The sequence below is a fragment of the Monomorium pharaonis genome, chromosome 6 (genome assembly GCF_013373865.1).
Source record: "Monomorium pharaonis isolate MP-MQ-018 chromosome 6, ASM1337386v2, whole genome shotgun sequence".
NCBI lineage: Eukaryota > Metazoa > Arthropoda > Insecta > Hymenoptera > Formicidae > Monomorium > Monomorium pharaonis.
In genome coordinates, this window is record NC_050472.1 from 16,861,939 (window position 1) to 16,880,151 (window position 18,213).

The 18,213-nt window shown below is 29.7% G+C and overlaps 1 protein-coding gene across 3 annotated transcripts in view; it reads right to left on the reverse strand.

Moving 5' to 3' along the window:
* LOC105833803 (solute carrier family 35 member F6) overlaps positions 1-18,213 on the reverse strand; it is a 160,908-nt gene that overhangs the window by 20,735 nt on the left and 121,960 nt on the right. The window lies entirely within an intron of this gene.

Here is an 18,213-nt window from a genome sequence, read left to right on the forward strand (position 1 = left end):
ACACATTACATACTAAATTTTCTTGAATTAAATAAATATTGTTTATAAGTTTTCAAACATTTAATAAATTCATATATTCGTAAATCTACACGGAGAAAATTTTATAGTAAAATTATATATGATTTATTATTTATGATAGTAACCACGAACTGTAAGAAGAAATTTCAGAGAATTATATCATATAAGTAGTGTAAATATTATCGTAATTTGATGAAAAACGTAATAAAAATTTTCATAATTTCTCCTTGTCACGCGTTTATTACTTACCAGAGTAATTTTTACCATAAAGTTTTTTCCGTGTATTATAAGTCTATCACAAGGATTAATTTTATTAAAAATATAAATATCCTCGTTATTTAATTTTTAATTAAGAATATAAAGTTAAAACAAACATTTTATTTGGTTGTTATTTCCATTTTAATCGATAAAATTTTCTAATGTTGTTTAAAGAAGGATAAATTTGTTTTTGAGCACATGATAATAGCTTCTTTTAAAATTTATGACAGTTTACGACATTTAAGACTATCACCAAAAAAAATTTTTTATTAAAAATAATCATTATTTATTAAAAAAAAATAAATTTAGTAATTGCTTCTTTAAGCATTAGAACTGATATTTTTTTGTACACATGTATGTACACGTACACATTGTGCGTAGCCATTGCCGCTTGTTGTAACAACTCCCTCCGCGCGCCTAGCAATCTCAAGGTTCAAGCGCTAGGGAGGGGCAGCCGCCGCGGTCGGGCGCTCGGCGTGCTTGCATTTGCCGGTAGGCCGGGCTAATACAGAAAATTTTACAAGTCTATAACTCGTTAACTATTGTGAAAATGGAAAAACGATGAGGTTTTTATGTTCAGCTTAATGCGCTCTACCTGCTTATAAAAATTGCATAAATCTTTACCAAACACCCTGTATAATTATATAGTTAATAATGATAACATTAAAGTATACATGAAATAAACAATAAAAAATACCTTATTTTATGGGCATATATTATTTTATTTAATACTTTATTGCAATAATTACTGAGATATTACCTTTTCAACACTTATAGTTTCCTTGATGCGTTCTCATTCATATAAGTTAAAAAAATTAATATCTTGATTACTATTGCAACATTGTAAAATAATATGGGACTTTTACTCCAATCCTTTCTATCTTTCTAGCTATTGTACACTTTAGAGCATTCATTTTAAATATTTATTTATCTTTGTTTATTATTTTTTCATGTAACAAGTCGCTTTTACGATATATTACTTTTTTGTAATGTTATAAAATGAATATCTTTTTTTAATGTTATTAAAACAAAATAAAGTTTTAAAAAATTATGACAAAATGGAAGTGTTCTGTTACAAATTTCTATAATAATGTAAATCTGTGAACCTTTATTAAAGTAAATCTTTATTAACATAATCAATGTATTAAACATTTTTAAGATATGTTTATTTTAAAACTGTTGTGTTACATAAAAATAAGATTGCTTACATTTAAAAAATATTATTGTAATACAATAATAATAATTGAAATAGGACCGATAAAACTGTCAAAAATAAACATACAATTAAGATCGCCTATATTGATCTATAACAGATCTTGGTGCTAAAAAAGTTTGGTATAATTTTTATTATTTCTAACGCATATGTATGAACTGTGCGCATTTTATCGGTCTTGAAACAGTCACTAAATATAGACTGACAAGAATACGACATAGTTCATAAAAAATAATAAAAATTACACAAACTATTCAGTACCAAAACCCGCTATAAACCAATATAGGCAATTTTATTTTTATCTTCACATTTAACAATTTCATCGATCCTGTTTTAATTATTATTATATTACAATAATATTTTTTAAGTGTATCTGCAATTTCTTGGATAAAATGTATTCAAGATATTTTCTGAAATGTTTCTGCTATCTGCATAGATGTTTCAGAAATATTTCAGTAATATTATCGAAATATTACTAAAATCTTTCAAAAAGATTGCACTTGAAATGATGGCGGACATTGAAACATTACAGAAGTGTTGCAGAAATAGTCGTGAAATATTTCTATGATATTGCTGTATACAGTGTAACATTTCAAATAAAATATTTTAGAAACATTACATACCGAGTGGGACTCTTACTTGTTTAGCTCAAGAACTTTTATTCTTGACTCAGGCTTACAATCAGCTGTTGCGCGTAGCGGTAAGTATTATGCGCGATATTAAAATATTGTAATATTGCATGGACGTTGCGAAATGTTTCTGCAATGTTACTGCAAGCTTGCAGCAACGCTGAAATGTCCGCCCTGAGAAATACTACAATGTAAGACTACTGCAATGTTACGATGCAATGTATTTGATGCATTGAAACGTGTTGCTATAAATATGCATAATGCTTCAAATTTAGTAGCTAAACTTTGAGAATATATAAAAACAAGAGAGATAAAAAGAAATTCGTTGCAATTTGTGTAACTTTATAATCTTTTGCATCCAAAATTTGGATAAACAATTGTAAATTTACGCAATTGCAATGAATTTCTTTCTTATTTCTCTTGAATATTTTTATATATTCTCAAAGTTTACCTATCTAAAATATATCGAAACTGTGTTCCGCATCGAATTTTGCGAGATCACGGAAGTTAGCAGGAACTTCCGCGAACAGGGATTCCAAAGGCGTTGCGAACAATGACTTCTTTCGCAACGTCCTTCGTCACCTACATTGTAGTTCGAGCTACAACTCATGTGTTGTAAAAATAATAATTATGAATGTTTATTATAGCGCGAACATTTTAGAATCCTCTCAGATTTAAAACATAATGGCTCGTATTAAAATAGACATCTTACAAGGAAAGGGTCGGAAGTGTCCCCCTCCGATCTTAATGAGCTTTTAATATGTTGTTTTCTAGACAAAAATAAGGGATACATATTTTTTTATAAGTGCCCATACGCACTTTTAGAGGGTGAAACACCTCTTAGAAAAAAATTGGATTTTCTGTTTCGGGGCGAATATCTCCGAAACTAAACAAGATAGAAAAAAAATTGTTAAAATAAAAGTTAAAGGACTTTAGAAGTACTACAAAAGAGTAACAGAAATTTTTTTGATGTTTTAATTTTTCAAAATACCCCCACCACTCAATAATTTTTTTTTAAATTTGAAAATTTTTTTATCGCCAAATAAAAGGTTATTTTTTACGAATTCAACGGTATATGATGAAGTTATGTTTCGACAAATCATTTTTCAGAAAAAATTAAAAACCTCGATATATATGATGCATTATGCCTGTTATCGCGCTCGATTTTTCACGCGTTTCGTTCGCAACTTCCCGATAGAAGATGACGATGCCAATTAATTTTGAAGGACATAATATGCAATTCATAATCTCGCACAGACATCGCTAGACATAACAGACATGAATATGTACCATTATGAATCAAAATACGAAATTTTAATGTAAATGGCAGACGGTCAAAGACTAATTCAAGAGTGATGATACATTGAACATGTATTTGAAATGTGTATGTACGCATATATATAGTACATATATTGTATACATGGGAAAAAGGATATTAAAATATAAAATAATATTAATATTAATTAATAATAATAAAATAAAATTAATGTACATAATATTAATTCTTTAATATGGATTAAAATCATTATAGATATGATGGTCGTGAAAGAAATGTTGTAAACAAAGAGATTTCTTACACCATGCGCAAGTAATTATAGCGATACCACCGCAAATATCGCATGTTGGTTTAGAATTTTTCTTAAAACAAAAATCAACTGGCGTTTCAAATTGCTCTGGTCTTTCTTCTATATAACCGCTTTTATATCAGGCATATTTAAATACATTTTTAAATCTCGGTGATGAAAATTGGTAATGTGTTAACGATTGCAATTTTAAAATAGTATCTCGTAAATGAAGTTTGACTTCTAAATCTAGAAGTATGTTTGAAAAATGTTTTACAAAATTTTTCCACAAGCGAAAACCGTATACATCTAATGGTTGTCTTTGACCAGTTTTTCCTGCTGGTATAGTTAAAAAAACAATGTCTTGAGCAGATTCTGGTCTATTTCTTTCAATTATATCTGAACAATGTCCAGTCCATGAATCTAATAATAGAACTGATTTAGAACCAACTTTTGAAAAATAAATTTCTCTTAACCAAATCTCAAAATGATATGATGTTAATTTCCCAGATTTAGAAGCCATAACAAAAATATTGTTTGCTCTAAACATAGTTTCTTGTATTCTTGGACCGAATGACCCAGTGGATTCTTTTAAAACAATGAAAAGGGGCGATAATAATGTACCATCACCTGAAATTAATGACTGTATAGTGTAACTATGTGTAGTTGCCGATATAGACTGTGCCGTGCACTCTCTTTTTTTTACCTTGGATTGCTAAAGAACGACCATTATGTAATTCTAATTGAAATCCACTTTGATTAGAATTATATACATTTTCATATCCATAACAAATAATATAGTATTTAACATTTTGAATAAATCTATTACTTTCTGTTTCAAGATATTCTTTTGATTGAATACTTTTCTTTGTAATAAATTTTGTAATTTTGCGAGAAACAATATTATGCGCTAGTTTAAATCTCTTTACCCAACTTTTTGATGCTATAAATCTTGATAGGTCTACCTCCACGTTTGCTTTGAAGGCCCATCGAGCAATATCTATATCATGAATAATTACTCCTTTGTCAACATTTTCTTGAAACTTTTGTAATGTATATGATGAAATTTCTTTCACTTTCTGTAATCTAGTCCCGCCGCTGTTTATTTGTTGTTCCCATCGTCGTAATTGGCGTAATGATGTAACTTTCCGAAATCAATGTTTTACGGTTTCAAGCGACTTTGTCTTAACTGACCCAACAGGTTTCCAAAAGTTAACAGCACTTCTTTTATATTCGATTGGGATTTCATCATTTACACATATCATTTCCTTTACATAATATGTTCTTTCTTCTTCTTCATTTCCTTCATCCTCTACTAAATCTGCTTCTGGTATATCGAAAGAATTTTCAAAGTCCAATGACTCTTCCTCTTCAATTTCAAAATTTTCATTATGCATTGTTTGTAACATATTTTCCACTTTCTCCTTTACTTTAATTTCTTGTCTTATCACAGGAGTTTCTGGTAAATTAAAAGTTGCTGCGGTGAACAGCAACACTATTACATTTCTCGGATTGAAGAACATTCTACCTTAATTTTACCTTAAAAATTGTAAGTAATAAATTAGAAGTATACAGATATAGTTTTAAAGTATAATTAGTAGTTGTATTTAAAGAATAATGTTTTGTAATACGCATATAATATTTACATTATATTGTTATTGGCATTAAAATTAGTATTTTATTGTTTTCTTTAACAAGCATATATACACTCACTCGAAAAAAAAGCGGTACACCTAAAATTTGTCAAAAAATCACTAAACTTCCAATGACGATAACTACGCGAGTAATAAAGATAGAAAAGTTTCTAAAAAAAGAAATTAAAGCTTCAAATGTCTACTTTAAGAATTGATTTAGTAAAATTTTGCGTAATAATTTTTTTCAAAATGGCGTATGACAAAGCAAGAGCATGCGAAATTGAAAAATATTGGTCCGAGTTTGCGATGATCCATGGCGTGAGGCAAGTATCGCAACTTAATGGGATAAAAAGCATGCAATAGTACAGAGTTTTTCCTTTAAAATACTTTTTTACTCGTCTCGATACGATGATTTTTCGCTGAGATATGCGCATTTGAATAAAAAGGCAGTTTTTTACTTTAAATGCGCATATCTCAGCAAAAAATCATCGTATCGAAAAGACGAGTAAAAAAGCATTTTAAAGGGAAAACTCTGTACTATCGCATGCTTTTTATGCCATTAAGTTGCAATACTTGCCTCACGCCATGGATCGTCGCAAACTCGGACCAATATTTTTCAATTTCGCATGCTCTCGCTTTGTCATACGCCATTTTGAAAAAAATTATTACGCAAAATTTTACTAAATCAATTCTTAAAGTAGACATTTAAAGCTTTAATTTCTTTTTTTAAAAATTTTTCTATCTTTATTACTCGCGTAGTTATCGTCATTGGAAGTTTAATGATTTTTTGACAAATTTTAGGTGTACCGCTTTTTTTTCGAGTGAGTGTATTTTAAACTTTTTTTAAAATCTTGGTCCTTGATAAGAAGTCTGAATAAAAAGAACTAATAATCTTACGTGTATAAACGTATTTTGCCACTGGTTTTCTACATAAAAGAGTTTGGTAGTAAATTATGATAAAGTACCAAAAATATTTTTTTCACGAACTATAAAAAAATGTAACAAATAAAAATTTATATCATTATTGATTTTTGAAAATTATTAAATTAAAATTATAAATGTAGTATAATTTTAAGCTATTAATAGATATTTTTAAAATGTCAATACATACTTACAAAAACACATCCAGCGATCAATAGTACACGACTAAACGATTTCACACAATAAGGCAGCGCTCGCAAAGCGGCAGCATTTTATATCAGCGTTCTAACGATATCTATAGTGTACTTTGAACATTTCTGTAGTTATTGACTTTAATTTTTGATTCAACCTTTGTCGCAAGCTTGAAATGTAATCAACAAGCTGTAGAAAAATGAAAATTATCGATAATATTATCGATACTGAAATTCCACTTCTATATGAAACGATGAGTAAGAAATAAGTACAGCATGCATTATATAAAGCTACGCGACTATAATTGATAACTACGATCAATCTTGTGGTACATCAAATTAGAAATATTCTTATTTGATATTCTGCATATTTTATGTAAAAATATTAATATTATATTAATATTATTAATATTAACATCAATAATAATATATAATAACAATAATACTTTTATTTCATTATTATTAATTAATATTAAATATTATTTTATATTTTACTTCTATATTTTATATACTTATATTTTTATATACTTATATACTTATATTTTAATATTCTTTTTTTCCATGTATACAATATATATGCGTACATACACATTTCAAATACATGTTTAATGTATCATCACTCTTGGTTTAGTCTTTGACCGTCTGCCATTCACATTGAACCTTCGTATTTTGGTTCATAATAGTACATATTCATGTACTATTCATTCTGTTATGTCTAGCAATGTCTGTGCGAGATTATAAATTGCATATTGTTCTTCAAAATTAATTGGCATCGTCATCTTGTATCGGGAAGTTGCGAACGAAACGCGTGAAAAATCGAGCGCGATAACGGGCATAATGCTTAAACATTTTTAATTTTTTTTTTAAACGGTTTGTCGAAACATAACTTCATTATATACCGTTGAATTTGTAAAAAAATAACCTTTTATTTGGTGATAAAAAAATTTCAAAATTTTGAAAAAATTTATGAGTGGTAGGGGTATTTTAAAAAATTAAAACATCAAAAAAATTTCTTTGTTACTCTTTTGTAGTACTTCTAAAGTCCTTCAACTTTTATTTTAACAATTTTTTTCTATCTTGTTTAGTTTCGGAGATATTCACCCCGAAACAGAAAATCCAATTTTTTTCTAAGAGGTGTTTCACCCTCTAAAAGTGCGCATGGGCACTTATAAAAAAATACGTTTTCCTTATTTTTGTCTAGAAAACAACATATTAAAAGCTCATTAAGATCGGAAGGGGACACTTCCGACCCTTTCCTTGTTAGTATGTTGTGTGAAGAGCAATGACACCGCGGTTTTCATATCTGCATTACTTTATGACTAAAAACTGCTTCTTTACATATATACGAGTATCTAGATGTGTCATCTAGATGTTATCTAGGCTTTACCTAAAAACTAATATTAAAGAACTTAAAAAAACATTTAGCATGCTGTATTAGATCTGCCATTTTAAATTTTGAATATTTTTAATCAGATTTGTAATCAGGAACTCAAAGAACCCCTACACCAAATTTTAACAATAACAATAAACTTAGAAATTTTATGATTCTCCATGTTGAAGCCGCCATTTTGAATTTTAAAATTTTGATGTAAGATTCGTAATTAGCGACCCTGAAAACCCTTGTAGTATGAATTTTATTCAAATAAACCAAATTAAAATATTTTTAATCCGCCATTTTAAATTTCAAAATTCTGATGTCAGAAACTTCTGTATTATGAATTTTACCTAAATAAACTAAATAAAAATGTTTTGGTTCGCCATATTGGATCCAAAATTTTGAATTTTAAAATTCTGATGTCAGAGTAAAGCAACTCAAAAAAAAAAAAAGAGAGAGAAGAGAAAGAGAAAGAGAGCGAAAGAGCGAGAGAGAGAGAGAGATAGAGAGAGGGAGGAGAGAAAGAGAGAGAGAGAGAGAGAGAGAGAGAGAGAGAGAAGAGAGCGAGAATGAGAGACAGAGAGAAAGAGAGCGAGAAAGAGAGAAGCAGAGAGACAGAGAGAAGGAGAACAGAGAGAAGAGAGAACAACGAGAGAGAGAGAGATAGAGCGAGAGAGCGAGGAAGCGAGAGAGAGAGAGCGAGAGAGAGAGAGCGAGAGAGGCGCGCGAGATAGAAGAGAGAGAGGAGAGAGCGCGAGAGAGAGAGAGAGAGAGAGAGAAGGAAGAGAGAGAGGACACAAGAAGAAGAAGGAAAGAAGAAAGAAAGAAAGGATAAGAACCAAAGAGAGAACGAGAGAACCAGAAAGAAAGACAGCCAGAAAGAGCCGAAAGAAAGCGCTCGAGAGCTCTATCTCTTCTCTCTCTCTCTCTCTCTCTCTCTCTCTCTCTCTCTCTCTCTCTCTCTCTCTCTCTCTCTCACACACGCACGCACGCACGCACGCACACACAACACACACACACACACACACACACACACACACACACACACACACACACACACACATATATATATATATATATATAAAACAATATATATAAATGGATTTATATTTCATGAAAGCGCCTGTTAAAATTTGAGCCTCAAAGGCAAAAATTTTATGTCATATACATTACATGTACAATACATTAAAATAACTCGTAAAAATAATTAACAAATTTTTGAACTATAACCTATCTCATTTGGCCCTTTGCATTTCTTGTCACATTTTTGAGGACTTTTCATGAAATGCAAAAAAATCTCAAGCATGATAAAATTTTTGAGCGTTGCTGTATAGTGGAAAAATGCGTCATAGAACTGAGGGAATTATGAAATATCACAATATTTGTTTTAATTTTCACTTTGAAGGCAGCAGTAAAAATTTAAAATTCGAGTACGTTTTACTGTTCAACAATATACACAGACAATATTGTATAACATAGTGGATAACCCAATGCTTGTCAATTATACAAGTCGACACAACTGTACATAGCTGAAATGATTTATTTCAGTTGATTTATTTCATTTCCCATATAAAACACACAATAAGATTTGCGTTAACCCATTAAGTTCCAAGCGGAGTTTTTTTGTGTAATATTTTATACTACATGTTTATGCGAATAACAGAGTGAATGTTTTACCATCCACACCACGTTTAGGATTGTAAATAAATAGTCTTTTATTAATTTATAGTCACTTTATATGGTGAGTTTATTGAAACACTCCGCGATATCGATCGTTTTTATTTGACAGTTTTATTTTATATTATAGAAGCTTTTGATCGCGCACGCACTATTTCACAGCGACAACGCCTAGGAACACGTATGCCCTGAGTCGCCGGATTATGATTGTGATTAGGCGGCGACAACGCCTAGGAGCACACGCGAACTGAGTCGCTGCAAATATCAATATGATGCGTAACGACCGTGTTAATAATTCGTTGAAGATCCGTGGATCTCACAATCACTAATGGCAGTGCGTCGCGACTTCGAGATCGTAGCGATAACTGCGTGACCGGGAGAGAGAGAAACCGTCTTTATTACTCGGGGGCCGAACCAAAAGTGAAGATCCTTTGCCCAAAAGACATACTACTTTCCGACTTTCAATTCCTTTTTTTTTTATAATTTTCATTTGCGTTATTTTAGACAAAAGAACGATCGTTGACGACGGCCTTTAAACAACTCCAAATATGGTCATGTATGTATGCCGACGTCACGCCACGATCTCGAGCACTAACACAATGCCAAATGCATCTATAATGCTTTAATATTATTGATTTTATATATATATACGATTTCTATACGCAACACAAGTGATATTTTATATTACAAATCAAATTCTCAAAAAATTTCGAACAAACTTTTTCTTAAGTAAAATTTTCTGAACTTTATTGAAAGTTCCGTTGTCAGAATTTCTGAAAATGTGTTCTGGACAATTTATATTAATTTATTTGCAAAAAAGCTAATTTTTTAGTAAATTTTTTCTTGAATTAATCGTCTATTTACACACTATATTTTTCTCCCGATTCCTACACACATAGGTTACGCTAGCCCACAAATTTGGTTGACTCATATCTTCAAATATATTTAATTAATTTTAACTTTTTTTTTAATCAAAAGTAAAAAATCCTAGAATTATGATGTTTTGGTTGTCAAAAAAATCGAAGATATTAAAAAAATATATTTTTTGAAAAGAATGAGAAAAAAACAAAAATTTTTTGTAAAAATTTGCCTTTTCTTCAAACGCCTGTATTTAATAGAAAAAAATAAAGTAATTAAAATGGTGGTCAATAAAAAGTTGAAAAGTTGTACTTTAAGAATCTCTGGTCAGTTTTTCAATTCTGTTAAAAAAAAACTTATTTTGTAATGTGAATTTAGAAAAAAAATGAATGTAGTCCAAACACATGTAATTGTAAAGGAAAATAGTAACATTTATTAGAAAAACATAATTATTATAAAATTGTTTCATGCAAAAAATATTTATTACAAAAAAATTAATTAGAAAATATTTTTTTAATCCATTAAAGCCCATGCCTAACACAACCGTAATAACACAAAACTAACTACGAGATTTATAGCATGGGTGAAAAAAAGTTACTTGTGTTTTTTTCTTTTTACAAAATTGAATTGTTTAAACAATAATTGGTTAAACAAATTATTAAACAATGTTATATTTAAAAAATTTGGAAATATGGAAACTTTAATAATCTTTTTATAACAATTTTACGCGTAAGCATAGCATCAAATCAAAAATTACAAATACAAAATCCAGTGAACACAGTAATATAGTAGCAGTGTAACAGCAATGTAACCGAATATAACAGGTTACGTTACTCTGAAATTACACGTAACTTACATGTAAGTTACAATTTCCGACTCAGCAATATAACATGTTATAATTACATGTTATCTAACCACACAACAGTTACAAAGAAAAATAAAATAAAATAAAAATTTCATTTTTTTTAAATTATTTTTATCAACAGCACATACTAAATTTAGGATAAATTTTTATTAATTAATTAAATTTAAATTATGTTATTTTTTATTTTATTCTTACTTGCCGCTGCTAGGTTTGAACCCGGGACCTTAGGATGACGAACCTTGTACTCTACCTGCTACGCCAATTTGACTCATCGATATGGGTACTTGTTATTGTCTACATATACCTATATGTAAACTGACGCGACTATATTATTTTTTATAAAAGCAATTAAATTTTGCAAAACATATTAAAAATAAATAGCATTAATTTATTTACTTATTAATTTCATTGTTAAATTTATCTTTTTCCATAACCTTAATAATTTGATGGAAATTGCGATCTATTTAGCATTAATCTTTGAAGCGTTCAAATGATTAATTAGATGGTTAACTATATAGATCACAATTCTAAGAAAAATTGAATAGTATACATTTATTATTCTGTTTTTGTTCAGCACATGATGAATTTAGATTTTGTGTATTTTTTGCGCAGTAATTGTAGACAAACCGTTATTTTTGAAAACATTATCTTTATAATAATTTTTTTTATTATCAAATAGATCTGTCATTCAGGATGTTATAATGTCTGATTTCTGAGTCAACTACGACGCATCGTTCCGTAATAACATTGATACGAACGTGTTATGTTACGATTATACAATTTTTGTTGAATAACTGTAACGCCAAAACGATGTATAACAGCTAGATCACTTGCGTATAACAAATATTACGTAACAGGTTATTTCCATGTCATATAGCACCTACATATCACAAGAATAACAATGTTAAATTACATGTAACTTCCATGTTATATTGCCACTATAAAATGTGTTCACTGGGAAGTTTCTCATTTTTTAACGTAGACTAGAATAGCACTTTCTATTTTTTTAATATAATATTTTTTAACAACTTGTTCAAACAATTGTTGTTAAACAATTTAATTTTGCAAAAAAAACACGGCTAACCTTTTTTAATCTCTTCTATAAATCCCGTAGTTTTTCATATATTAACATTATTTAAAGCATGAGCAGAAGCCAATTTTGCATATGCTAATTGTTTGAACATTTGAAAGTTCATGTTCCATGGACGCAAGATTTTTATTTCTCAGCATTTCCATCCGTTTTCTATGTTTTCTATGAAATATTAATTAAAAAAAAAATTAAATGAAAAATTAGCTTCTTTGCAAATAAATTTAACATAAATTGTCCTCACCGCTTTTTGAAAAATTCTGACGACGGAACTTTCAATAATGTTCAGAAAATTTTACATAAAAAAAAGTTTGTTCGAAATTTTTTGAGGATTAGTTTCATAATATAAAACACCACATAATATAAAAGATCAAAAAAAGTCACAGAAAACTGTTCACTTTGGACTTAATGGGTTAACTCTAATGCAAGTATACCAACCAACTATACCAAAGATGTCTAAAAATAACATGTAGACAGATGGTTAATTTAGGAAATGTCCAATGTATAAAAATGTCTTATGCAATTTAGTTAATAATATTTCATATTGGGAAGTAACGCGTTACTTGTAACGCCATTGCCATTACAGTTATTTTTCTTTAACAATTACTAACAATTACAACAACTAACAGTATTAATGCTAGTTACGGCGTTACCTTCCTCTTTTTGTAACTGTAAGTTACAAACAAAAAAAGAACATGGTTACATTTTTTTAGTTATTATATCAAATTCAACAGTTACTTTTATTATTACTTTTTATAGTAAATTTGAATTTTTATTTATGACAAATTATAATTTTTATACATTCAGTCTTCAATCATTGACCAATAATTTTCATATTCATAGTTAAATAATTCATAGTTTATTATACGATATGATATTATTATAAGACTTTCTGAAGATTCTGAAATTAGAAAAGCTATTTATTAAATTTAATACAACTTTACCAAGCAGCGCATCCGTTGATAAATTATTTTGTATTGGATATTTTATAGAACTTTCTAAAGATCACTTACATAATATAATGGTATATGTATATGGTATATATAACTTTTCTTAAAAATTAATAAAATAAAGGAAAAATATTGATAGAATAAAACAAATTCATATCTTATAATTTAGATAATCTTATATCTTACCATGGACCATCTTACATTGTCCAGGCTGAAATAAAAAGCTATTGTTACCAATAGATTAGGCATGTGTCAAAACAAAATTGTGTACAATGTTAATTCCCACGGTGCACTAGGATTCGAGTAATTAAATAGCATAAAAGCTATAATTGTTATAATTGACTTTCAAGTCGTATAACTTAAAAAGTACTTGAGTAAAAAATATTTAAATATAAAATTTTGAAAAGCTTTCGTGGTAAGCTACAAGAGTATGTAATAAAAATTAGCGGTTGACAATCAAAAATTTTGAGGTGACCTTTATGTGACCTTAGAAACATTCTTCAAGGTCACAATAATACAACCATGTAATGCGTCATATAAAATCTTATAACTTTTGTATGAAACATTTTTTTCAAAAATGTATATTTTTTGAAATATTAAAGGGTTCCAACATTTTTCATACACTCTGTATATTACACAGGCACAACAAAATGTAAAAAGTTATCTGAACAGAATACTAGGTTATTTTTATGTATTTTAGCATGCTGAACACGAATCCGGTGTCAGAATTGCTCCATCACCCACCATTTTTTTTTTTTTTTTTTTTTTTTTTTATAAGAGGGTAGCCTGAAAACCTTAAAAATTACAATAATTGTTTTGTACGCGGAAAATGGTGAGTGATGGGGCAATTCTGGCACCAGATTTATGTTCAGCGGCTCAAAATACATAAAAATATTATAGTCTGGTTCGTAATACGAATCAATTTTTTTTGGTGTGGCAGTGCAGCACAGCCATCCACAAAAAAATGGTCTGCATCACGGACCAGACCATGATATCTTTATGTATTTTAAGCCGTTGAATACAAATCCGGTGTCAGAATTGCCCCATCAGCCACCATTTTCCGGGTGCAGCGAAATTATTACGATTTTCAAGGTTTTAAAGCCATTTTTTTATTTAAAAAAAAGGTGGGTGATGGAGCAATTTTGACATTGGATTCAGCACGCCAAAATACATAAAGATAGCCTAGTAGAGTATTCTGTTCAAACAACTTTTTATTTTTTGTGTGCCTGTGTTATTAACTTTATTAGGGACACATTATTTCTAAAAATTATGTCGGATAAGTCTTGTCGTATCTTTATGTTTTGAATTATTCTGAAACCAAATCTTAGGTCAAAATTAAAAAATTTAAAATGGCGGATCCACTATGGCGCACGTCGAACATAAAAATTCAAAATTCGGGGATTAAAAAACTATAGCCGTATTTTATACAAAATTAGTAATAAAAAATTCTTTTTTTTTCGGTTTTTCGCTAAAATGCAGTTTTCGAAAAAAAAATTTCTGGAATAATATTTCTTAAATTCTTTCGATATTTTGTAGCCACCATTTTAAACTTTACATTTTTCAAGTTACTTTCATAATCAGCAATCCAAATAACCATTAAGTACTACACAATTAACTTATAAATTAAATAAATCAATCATTTTTATATGCCAAAAATAGCATTTTTGCAGTATATTTGGTTGGATAAAAAATAATAACCATGTATCTTCTGCAACTTCAATTTAATATGACTTAGTTTGTCATCTCTAGAATATAAAATTATGATCTGGAAGTTTATTTACATTCAAGGGGCTTTTAGAACGAATGTGTCGTGAAAAGAAGCATTTTTCGTCATTGTTTATTTATTAATAATTGCAAAATGCGTGACTAGTATAGTAGTGCATCTAACATTAACAAATATAGAACAAATTTATTTCACAATTATACGATGTAACAGATCTCACAAGAGAACCTCGCGAACTCGAAAACTCAGATTTTAATGAAACTTGGCATAAATGTAGAGGGGGTGAATACATGAATTTAGAAATTTTTAGTTGGTGCCCAAAAACCACCCTTCAAAGTTGAGACGATTTTTGCGGTTTTTTGATATATTTCGTAAATTAAACAAAATATAAAAAAATGTTTTATACGAAAGTTTTTGCAGTATAAATACCTTTATTTAACTATGCTATTTATTTAAAAAAAATTTTTTTATAAAAAAAATTTTTCTTTTTTAAAAAATGAATAGCGTAGTTAGATGGAAGTATTTATGCTGTAAAACTTTTGTATGAAACATTTTCTAATATTTTGTTTAGTTTACGAGATATATCGAAAAACCGCAAAAATGTTTCAACTTTGAAGGGTGGTTTTACCACTTCAAACCGTTTTTGGGGGCCAACTAAAAATTTCTAAATTCATGTATTCACCCCCTTTACATTTATGCCAAGTTTCATTAAAATAAGAATTATTTTAATAAAATTTGGCTTTTTAATGAAACTTTAATATAACTGACAAGGTTTCCTTGTCAGTTATATTAAGAAAACCGAAGAAAATGAGATGGGAAGTATACTTCTCACCACCTCTGAAACGGTTATAATTAATAAATTTTACATATAAAGCATATAAGAAACCTTTAAATCAATAAAAATAAAAATAAAAGTAAAAATTTGTAAAAATAATAAACTTTTTCCATATAATGTTTCCGATACACGTACACACTGTCTTTGTTAATGCAAACTGTGGAAAACTTTCTGTATGGTGATATGTACATTATAAAATACTCTCCATTGCAGTAAATATAAACAATTAGATTTCTTGCTTACAATATAAGATAATGATTGATATAAATTAATGAAAGATATGCTAATAGAATAAATATCGGCGTTTCGTGCACTCAGATAGCCACTTCTTAAAGGAAAAAGAAAGCGCGACGCATCGATATCGGCGAGTCAGTATCACGTCTTCTAACTTCTATCTCATCATATCTCCATCTTTCTCGAACGTGCAGCGTTAGTATAAGATGCAACATCGGCGCAATCCCCACTTTTTTTGCTCGTCCCTATCTCCCCATCTCCTCTGCGCACTCAGTAACATATAGAGTGGCCTTCACTTGGACACAGTACAATTGAACACAGTGGAAATGAACACGTTGCAAATGGACACAAAATAATGTACACCGTGCATTTCTACACTGTAAAGTTGTACACCGCAAAGTTGTACACCGTAAAGTTGTACACCGTACATTTCTACACCGTAACCGTGCCCCCTCGCCACGCACGCACGCACGCACGCACGCACGCACGCACTATACTTCAAAGCACTATATTTAAGTATTTTTTACTTAAGTACTTTTCAAGTTTTACGACTAGGAAACAACATTTATAGCTTTTATGCTATTTAATTACTCGAATTCTGTGCACCGTGGAAATTAATATTGTACATAATTTCGTTTTGATGTATGCCTAATCCATTAGTAACAACAGCTTTTTATTTCAGTCTGGACAATGTAAAATGGTTCCTTGTTACACCTGATAATTCTTGTATGTATGATGTAGTTTTATACATTTTAAAAACAAAATTAATTGTAAATTTAAAATTATTATAGAATAAATAGTAGGACTCGTGAAATTATCAAAAAATACAAATGTGTAAAAGATGCGGTAAATAAGAATTAAGAGCAGTTACTGATGCGTACAAAATAAAATTATTATATCCATCTTTATAGGATAAAAATTTTTATTTAAATGATTGGGAGGATATTTAAAGAAGTGGAGATGTGTAATGCAAGGAAAAACGTAACAAATTTCTTAACTCCCGTAAGTACGCAAACGAGAAAGGATAAGTGCTTTGAACGCACTTTTTATGACTGGAAAATGTGGGTGTTTTAATAAGCCCGTTATAATCCTGTTTCCGATTCATGCGCTCGTAGGTACAAATTTCGAGTCAACAAACAAAATTGCTTCAACTCAGGAATGGATCAGGTGCAATCTTTGGTCAGGCATAGAGGAGGTCGTTAAAACTTAAATAAGTGATGGAGTTTTCTTAAACAAAAAGTATTTATTCTAATAACATTTTTAGATTGAAAATACAATTTAGGTGCTAAAGTCGTAATTTAATAATTCGCAATAACGATAGAATAATCAAATTTAAGGTGCATAGTGAATAATTTCACAGATACTATACAAGTATGTGGTTGGCGGAGAAAAAAAAACGAAAGAAATTTTTCATTTTAATTCTATAGTTATAACGGTAAACAAGGAGATCGTCGAGGGGTTGGTAAATGATTTTGGGGGAGCGAGAGAGAGGAATGCTCAAGCTCGCACTCAGGATCCTCGAGGTTCTATGAAAGAAAAAGTATTTAAAGGATCACACTTGGAATTATCGATGTTCTGCAGGGAAGAGGAAGTATTTCAAAGATTGCACTTGGGACCTTTAAAATTGTGTGGGAAAGAGAGCAAGAAACTGTATCAGATTTCTCTCGGAGAGAATGTATAGAGGAGATTCGAGGAACTTCTCCCTAGGTTCCAAATCTGAAGAGATAGAGCGAGAACTATTTCAGGTTCCTCGCTGTGTGAAGGAGAAAGAGAGATTTGAGGAACTTTAGGTTCCTCACTAGATAAAAAAAACGGAAATTCGAGGAACTCTTAAATTCCTCGCCGTGCAGGAGGAAAATCGAAGAATTCTACCAGGTTCGTCACAGAATTAAAAATAAGAAGAAATTATTTATAAACAGAAGCGTGTTATAAAGAATTAAGAACGGAAAGGAAAAAAAAGTGTCGTGATTATCAGTGTCGTAAACAGTGTCGTAAACGACATCCACGCTTGTACAATATCACATAGGTTTGTAACTTTCCACGCTGTACGTTTCCCAATGCTTTTGCATTAACCAAATAGCGACTTTAAAATGTTTGGGTTAGATTAAAAAAAATTACGGGGAAGAGGTGCAGGAGGAGGGGCGAGCCCCTCCCCCGCCCACGCGTTTTCTGAGAATATATTA